The following is an 8,947-nucleotide window of genomic DNA, read 5'->3' on the forward strand; positions in this document are numbered from 1 at the left end:
AGACCAGCCTGGCCAACATGGCAAAACCCCATCTCTACAAAAAATACAGAAAGTAGCCTGGCGTGGTGGTCGTGCCTGTTATCCCCACTACTTGGGAGGCTGAGGAAGGAGAATCACTTGAACCTGAGAGATGGAGGTTGCAGTGAGCCGAGAACATGCCACTGCACTCCAGCCTGGGCAACAGGGTGAGACTCTGTCTCGAAAAAAAAGAAAAACAAAACAAACAAACAAAAAAAAAAAACAAAAACAAAGAAAAAACCATTATTTTCTGCTAGTTCCAACAATATGCCGTCTCAGGGTTAGTCTACATTGATTGTAATTTTAAGTAGGTTGTGTTTTCCAGTTCTTTGAATATAGTCTGCTTCTGAATTGTGTACTAGAGATTTTGAATGATAGGCTCTGCTATAGGGAATTTGTTATAATCCTCTCAAGAGGATTAAATGGAGAATGTTCAATAATTTTATTTGTTTTAGCAAACACTTAACTTAGTTGGACTGAAATTGCAAACTCTTTTTCCTTCTGCAGGGAGTAGAACAAAGGATCTTAGTTTAGGCATTTTTTTTCTTTAGCTGTGCTGTTGGTGTCCATGCCACCTACACAAGTTTTAATCACTGGCAAGAGATTGGGAAATTATTTATACACAGAATTTGAAGATTTTCCTCTCCAGCTTTCTCCTTTCCTGGATTTTCATTTTCAATTTCCATTGACTTCTGTTGGTGACTTTTACTTTGATTTTTGGTCCTACAAGCCAGAGACTATGTGAGTTTTCTGAGTTTTTCCTCTGTATAGTATTTGGTACAAATTGAGTTTGCCCTCAATCTGAAAACTGTGGAGCTGGAAAACTGTCTCATTGTGTTGACTTTGGCGCAGTATTTATCTCCTTCTGGTACTCTCCTGTATTTTCAGGTAGGTTTCGTTGTATGTGTGCATGTGTGTGTGTTTGCCCCAAAAGTTTGTAGTTGTTATCTGAAGGTGCATTGGAATAAAAATAGCCACTTATTCATGTTGGAAAAATATGTTTCCTATGTCAATGTTCAACTCTTTCTTACTCTATCTTATTATATTCTAAAAAGTTAGTTTTCTTTTTTCCTCCCATGGCTCTTCTCTCAATTTGATTTGAATATATCTTCTTATTAAATTTACTTGTCCCATCTAATAGTCCTTGAAAGTTTGGATTTAAATTCTTTCAATTAACCTTTATTCTATTCTGAGATGCTGATGCTGCTGCCTGCTTTCTCCTCCTCTTCTTCCTTGTTCTTCTGCTTTTTCTTCTTTTATATATGTTCTTTTATTCCATTTTCATGTTAAAATTATTTTTTTCTAATAATGCTTGTATAGTTGCCATGTAATTGTTTTGATCTTTTTTACATTTTATTTGAGCAGTTAATCTAATGTTTTTATTTATTCTAATATACAATGATTTACTTTGCTTTGTGAAATCTCTTTGTATTATTTTTCAAGCTTTACATTGAAAACACAAATATTTATTTTATACTTTTTAACTTGAGAACAGAAGGGAGAAAGAAGACCTATATGCCATTAGGACAATGTGTGCCCTTTGTTGTAGAGCCTGGTATTATGTCTCTTTTAAAGATTGGCTAAATATTTTCTCTACCTGCAGGAGAGTAGGGGAGGAGGGTTATCATATCTTACAGGATAGATTAAACTGATCTTCAGATTATTTCATAACTTCACTGTGAAACTTGGAAATGGGGAGTCCTACAGAATTTTACTGATTCTGATGATGTTATAAGAATTCTAAGTAGAAATTTCTATTTATAGGATTTCCTATCATTATTCAATTGACTGCTTAATCAGACTATTTCTTCTTAGTTTCAATCTGGGAGTTATTCATGAGAATTCAGGGTTTTCTTGATTCATTTCCATTATTTAATACTTCTTCATGATGATAAGGGGAGTAGGTATAAGGTGTGTGGCTGCCTAAGCTACACCTAAATTTTCAATGTTATTTCCTAAATGGACACTTTTTAAAGTATTTTGTGGCATAAGGTATGGTATATGATTTCTGCAGATAAATTGTTTCTCCTTTGTATTTTTGTTATTCATTTTCTAAGATATTGAAGGTGGGGCAAGGGAGAATTGTGGCTTTTCAATCTGCTTACCTTTTGCCGTTGCTTATAAATTTGTCTTTCTATTTTGAGTTCTTCTGTTTTTAAATCATCCTGCACTGTTTTATTTAAGGGATTCTAATACCCAAATTGAGTTATATCACTCCTCCAGTGAAAATCTCCAATTACCTCTATATGACACTAAAATGAGGCAACAAAAGAAAAATAGATAAATTACACTTCATTACAATTGAAAACTTTTGTACAGCAAAGGACACTATCAAAGGGTCAACCACTAGAATGGGAGAAAATCTTTACAAATTACTTATCTCACAATGGATTAACATCTAGAATATGTAAAGAAAAACTACAACTCAGCACCTTAAAATCAATTCAAAAACGAGAAAAGAACTTGAATAGACATTTTTTCCAAAGAAGATATATAAATGGCCAAAAAGCACATAAAAAGATACTTGACATCACTGGTTATTAGGGAATCAAATATCAAAACCACAAAAAGACATGACTTTACCCCCACTAGGATGGCTATAATGAAAGGAAAAATAACTATTGTAGGCTACAATGTGGAGAAATTGGAACTATTGTGCATTGCTTGTGTTGCTGGTGACAACATGAAATCATGCAACTGTTGTGAAAGCAGTACGGTAGCTCCTCAAAAAGTTAAACATAGCATTACAGTATTATCCAGCAACTCCACTTTTAGGTATATACTCCACTTTTAGGTAATAATTAAAAGCAAGGACTCAAATAAATACTTGCATACAAATGTTCAAGCAACATTATTCATAATAGCTCAAAGGTAGAAACAATCCAGAGGTTTATCAACAGATGCATGGATAAAGAATGAAATACTATCCAAAATTAAAAAGAATCAAATTCTAATACATGCTACAACATGGATGAATCTTGAAAACACTGAGTTACATGAAATAAACCAGATGCAAAAGTACACATTTTCTATGCTTCCACTTATATTAGGTACCTAGAATAGCCAAATTCATAGAGATAGAACGTATAATAGAGTTTGCCAGAAGCTAGGGGGAGTGAGGAGTAGGGAATTACTGTTTGGGGGTACAGAAATTCTGTTTAAGATGATGAAAAAGTTCTGTAAATGAATAGTGGTAATTTTGCTACAGTAAAAAAAGTCAAAAAATTTCCAATTACCTATAAAAAAATCAAGGACAGTGTTCTATTCTCTTCTAGCCCTGTCCTATCTTCTTGCCCTCTTTTATGCCTCCTCATTTCCTTTTGTCCCAGACTATCTCCAAAAGCCATAGGTTCCTCAAGAATGTTGTCTTGCTTCACTCTTTTGTTTAATCTATTATCTTTAAAAGAATGGTTCTTATTTTACATTACCTGTGGAGTCTATCTCACCTTCAAAACCAAATCCACATACTAATATTTATTTAACAACCTCCCAAACGTCCTGTAGAATCATCTACAGGTTGAATTCATTTGTCCAGAACTGGACCACTGTTGTTGGTAAAAGCTTATTTTCCTCCCAAAAGCATGTTGTTTCCATGGGTGCTGTTGATTCACTGCTATCAAAGAATATCACCTGATGAATGGAGATCAATTAAGTACCGTTACTAAAATTGTCAACTTAAAGCAGATTTCATTATTTCTCTGTCTATAAACCTAGGCTAAATGCATCAAAGCAACTGAAAAGTTATGTTTCTGGATAGTAGAGAGAGTCAGTTAAAAAAATTTCATGCACCAAGAAACAAAAAGGATATATAGAAAGAAAGAGAGAGAGAGAAAATAATTCTGGAAGAGTTAGGTCTTTGGGAGCATTCTGTGTGACTAGTTATCCCCTTTTCTTCTTACTGGTTGATGCCATGAGCTAATCAATGAACTTTGCACATAGGCTACTTAGAGTTTAGTTTCTATTACTTGCAACCAGAATGAATGTTTTTTATTACTTCTCTGATATATACCTATGCCCTTCCAATCTTACCTTAACAAATTATTATTCTATGTTTAGTCTCTGTCAGGCTATGAATCCATGAAGAATAAATATGTCCTTGCTTCTTTCACCTTATTTCCATGGAACCTGTACATGGAATTGAACTTCAAAAATAATTAGGTTCATATCTTTGAAATTATAATTGTTTCCTTCTAATTACAAAAGTCATCTATGTTCCTGCAGTTTAATGCAGTTCAAGAAATGCATTTTAATATGTAGACCCCCATGCTAAACATTAAGAATATGAAGATAAATATGACTTGATTCTTGATGAATTCTAAGGGCAAAAGTGCAGACAGATACACACACAAAGAATTTCAATACAATGTGAAAGTGATAAGAATGGGTGCTGTGAGAGACGAGAGGCACTTGACAAAAATAGGAGATGCTTTCATGGAAACAACTGAAAAGCTGAAAAAACTGAGACCTGAGAAACTATAATATAAAAAATAGTATTTTTAATCTTACTTCCCACCATACTGGGGCAATCAAAAATAAAACTTTGAGTCTTCCTTCTAGGTTTTACACACACACACACACACACAATCAGACCCAAATGTACAATATAGTGTGGCATGTAGCTGCAGATATTTCTCAGGCAACATTTGTAAGCATCATTCTTGCTAAACTAAACAACATTATCTTGTTATGATGAAATAATAGATATTTAACATAATTTACTTAATTATCCTGCTATTGTTAACATTTCCATTGTTTCAATATTTATTTATAAATACAACTGAGCTAAATATTTCACTTACTCATAATTTTTTCATTTCTGATTATTTACTTAAGACACATATCTAGACATAGTCTTACGGAGTCAATAGCTAGATTAGAAACAGGTAAATTTTAAACCTACATTTTGGAGTAATTGAGGCCTATAGATTTTTAGTGATTTGGCTAAAAGTTATTGGGAATTATTGTTCCTCCTCTCCTGCTAGTGCTTCTTCTTTCCCCTTCTGCTCCAAACCCCTGCCCAGTGCTGCTCATCAACGTTTCTTGTTTCATTACCTGTAAGAACATGATACCATCCTGGTTGAGTGCTCAGCAATGGTGGCTTAAACAATCATTCACAGGGCATGATTCGTGGGACCTGCAACTGGGCCTGTGTTGGGGGTTGCTTTCTTGGTTAATAATGCTTTATCTCAATTAAAAACACCCTAATTATTATGGCAATATGCCATATCTACACAGAAAAACTTAAAACATTTTTTTGAAATGGGGTCTCATCATATTGTCCAGATAGTCTTTGAACGTTTGGGTTGCAGCGATCGTCCTGTCTCAGCCTCCCAACTAGCTGGAACTACAGATGCACATCACCAGGCTCAGCTATAAAAAACTTTTAGCTTTTCCAGTAATCAAAATCTAAGGTATTATTTCTCTTACTTTTATATACTATTGGACTTGGTTTTGAAATCTTGCTTTATTTCAATGTCATAAACTAACTCACAAAAGTATTGTGGATAATTTTCTTCCAGAGCATTGTTTTGACCCTGCATTTGGAAAACATAATGGGTATGCAAAAATTGAAAAAGACAGCATACGCATCATCTGTGAATAAAAGTCAAGTGCCCTCTGAAAAGAAAGAATTAATAAATTATTAGTTAAACAAATATCTCATTTTTAGCAGCAAAATTAACCTAATATTGTATGGTTTTCAAGGAAACGTATACTGATAAAGAACATTGAGGACAGAAATGTCTCTAGCATCCAACTTTCTAAAGAGAGATGCATGTGTTTATCATTCTTCTCCTATGTCCACTGCCTGAGGCAATGGAAGGATGTTTTTGCTCTCCTTTTGCCTTATCTCTCCCAATGTAATAACCCCATCCTAAATAGACTGCAAATCCCACTGCAATGAATACAAATATGCTTGCCAGATTTGGACTCTAAAACTAATTTCCCCTACTCTCTCTGCCTCAGTGGAATATATCTTAAATGAAGCTATTCCATAAAGCATCATCTTATAATAGTAGGTAAGTAGGCTGCTTTGTTTATGGAGTAGCCATTCTTTTATTTTGTTACTTTCTTCATAAACTTGCTGTCACTTTAAAAAAAAAAAGGAAAAAAAAAAAAAGAGCCTGAACTTTAACTGTCTTCCAAGTACTAATGAAATGTTCCTGTCTTTAACGTTTAAATAGACTAATGAAGGGCAGCTTTGCCATAGAAGTTAGCTCCATTTTTAATGTATGAGCTCTTGGGAACACCTACTTCTAAATAGTTGAACTAAAGCAAGGAACTTATTTATTATTTTGAAATCATAATTTTTTCTTTACTTGTGTAAACTCTTGGTTATTCAATCATCAACTGTTTCAGATGTACTAGAGCACCCAAGAATAGACAGGGAGTGAGAGAAAAGTCCCAGACAAGGGAAGGGATACCTTTGTCTCCGTTACGGAATGTGTAACCCCCAATCCTGTAAATTTAGTCTTTCTAAGCATTTTTTGAATTTTATCCTAACCCCACCATCCATTTATTTGTTCGAAATATATATATTGAATGTTCTCAAAATATAATCCAACGTACCATTCCTTGGGAATACATCATTCAAAGGACAAATATAATCTGCCTAAAGGTATTTACATTCTGGGAAGTAACAAATGTTACAACTAGAAATCATTACCTAATTATTTTATGGTTGCTCTGTAATAAAAAGTAATATAGGTGCAATAAAAGTATGTAATATGGAGTCAAGAGCCAATCATGGGAATATTTGCTTGAAGAATTAGAGTTGGAAATGAGCTGTGAAAGATGTATACATAAATAAGGAGTGTGACATTGAAAGGAAATACCATGGCACAGACTCTAAGATACAGAAAAACACAGACATACTCCAAAAATTGAATGTCAATATCTCAGAAACAATAAAGCAAGGAGAAAAGAGCTAGAATTGACCCTCTAAAGTGGACAGCAGACATATTCTGCATGTGTTCTAGATGTTTATTCTAACAGGGATGAAAGACATCGAAGAACTTTAAGCAAGGCAATGACATAATCATAATTTCTTATATTTCCTTTAAAATATCATTCTTAATTACTGTGTGAGTAACAGAATAGAGAGTGATGGTTAGGATCCAATAGGAAATGCTAAGACCTGAGAGAGAATGATCATTTATGCCATGATGATAGCGAGGAAATTGATAAAAGTGAATGGATTTGAGTGATATTTAGAAACATGTTTTGTGGCTAAAGAAGAATGAAGGAGAAATAAAAGTCAAGATGAATGTTGGTCTCTAGGACTATAATCCCTAAATATTTTTGGAAAAGAGTGAGTCTTCACATCCTTGGAAATTGCACTGGTAGAGGAAGACACATGTCTAAAAGGAAATTAGTTGATTCAGGTAGGGGTACAGGGGTTAGAAAATATAGTGAAGCATTTGTGGGTAGATTTGTGGGGAACCTTTGGTTGACTTTGGCCACAACCTCCTTTGGGTCAATGCCAGAGAATGAGACTGTAGCAATACTTGAGTAAACACATACGTACATACAGACATACATACATTTACACACATACAAGATTGCTTGGATATTCCCTCCATAGTCTTGATCACAATGCAGAAGTAATTCTGACTTGCTAACTCCATGTATGCAACACTATTGAAAAAAGCATATACTATATATGCTGCCATATCATAAGAAAATTAAATGCAATGAGATATATCCATAGAGATGATTATATCATAATGATGGCAGAAGGAACAGTGGAAGATTTTCTAAGTAAACTATGCAGTATAGACTCTCTGTTTTGGCATCTTTGAAAGAAGGGGAAAACACTGTTCACAAATATAGATATGAACTTTACATGGTCTTTATTTAAATCACAGTGGAAACTTTTGAAATATAAATTGATGGTTAAGATTTCCTGTCTGTGCCTTAACATTTTCTCAATATCCTAACCCTACTTCGTACTTTCTATTTCCTCCCAATACTCACCCCAACTGGCACATTAAGCCACAGAAACCTTATAAAACAGCACTGCAGTTGCGTTTCTCTAGAATTCATCATTTCCCTTCCCAGTGCTGCAGTGCTGGACATCCAAAGCCCAGACTTTGGATAGCTCTTGCCTTTACAGCTTGACTCTCTTCCTTTTCTCTCTCTACTTGGATTTGAACAACTGTCTGTAATCAAAGAGAACTTTCATAAATCTCTAACTAATGTGTAATAAAGCCCTCAAAATAAGTTAGTCCATGATCTTCAGTAGTTGCCTTAGGTCCTCATGGTACTCAGAAACTAGAGGGTGGACATGATCCTTCAGATGACAGGAACATCTCAGTACTACGCCAAATCTGCCTTTACTTCTGTGAATCTCTACCCCTTCCTTCAGAGAGTACAATTGACTAGAGTTTTTTTTTATTGAAAATCTTTAAGGGTCTGGGATCTGGGGAGCAGGGAATTCACATTAGCATTTCTAAAGTAAATATCAAGGCCTGTCATGGTGGCTCACATCTGTAATCCCAGCACTTTGGGAGGTCGAGGCAGGCAGATCACTTGAGGTCAGAAGTTTGAGACCAGCCTGACCAACATGGAGAAACCGTGTCTCTACTAAAAGTACAAAAATTAGCCAGGCATGATGGTATGTGCCTGAAATCCCAGTCACTTAGGAGGCTGAGGCACAAGAATCACTTAAACCCAGGAGATAGGGATTGCAGTGAGCAGAGATCACATCACTGCACTCCAGCCTGGGCAACAGAAATAGACTCTATCTCCTAAATAAATAAATATCAACTGAAGTGGAAGACATGAAGAAAGATGGAAGGGTTAGTATAAGATGAAAATGGTTGCACAATCACAAAAGATGAGCATTAAAAAATATACTGGCGCTAGAGATCACGCCACTGCACTTCAGCCTGGGTGACAGAGCGAGACTCCTTCTCAAAAAAAAAATAAT

This window comes from Colobus angolensis, unplaced genomic scaffold, assembly GCF_000951035.1.
Source record: "Colobus angolensis palliatus isolate OR3802 unplaced genomic scaffold, Cang.pa_1.0 Scaffold299, whole genome shotgun sequence".
NCBI classification, from domain to species: Eukaryota; Metazoa; Chordata; class Mammalia; order Primates; family Cercopithecidae; genus Colobus; species Colobus angolensis.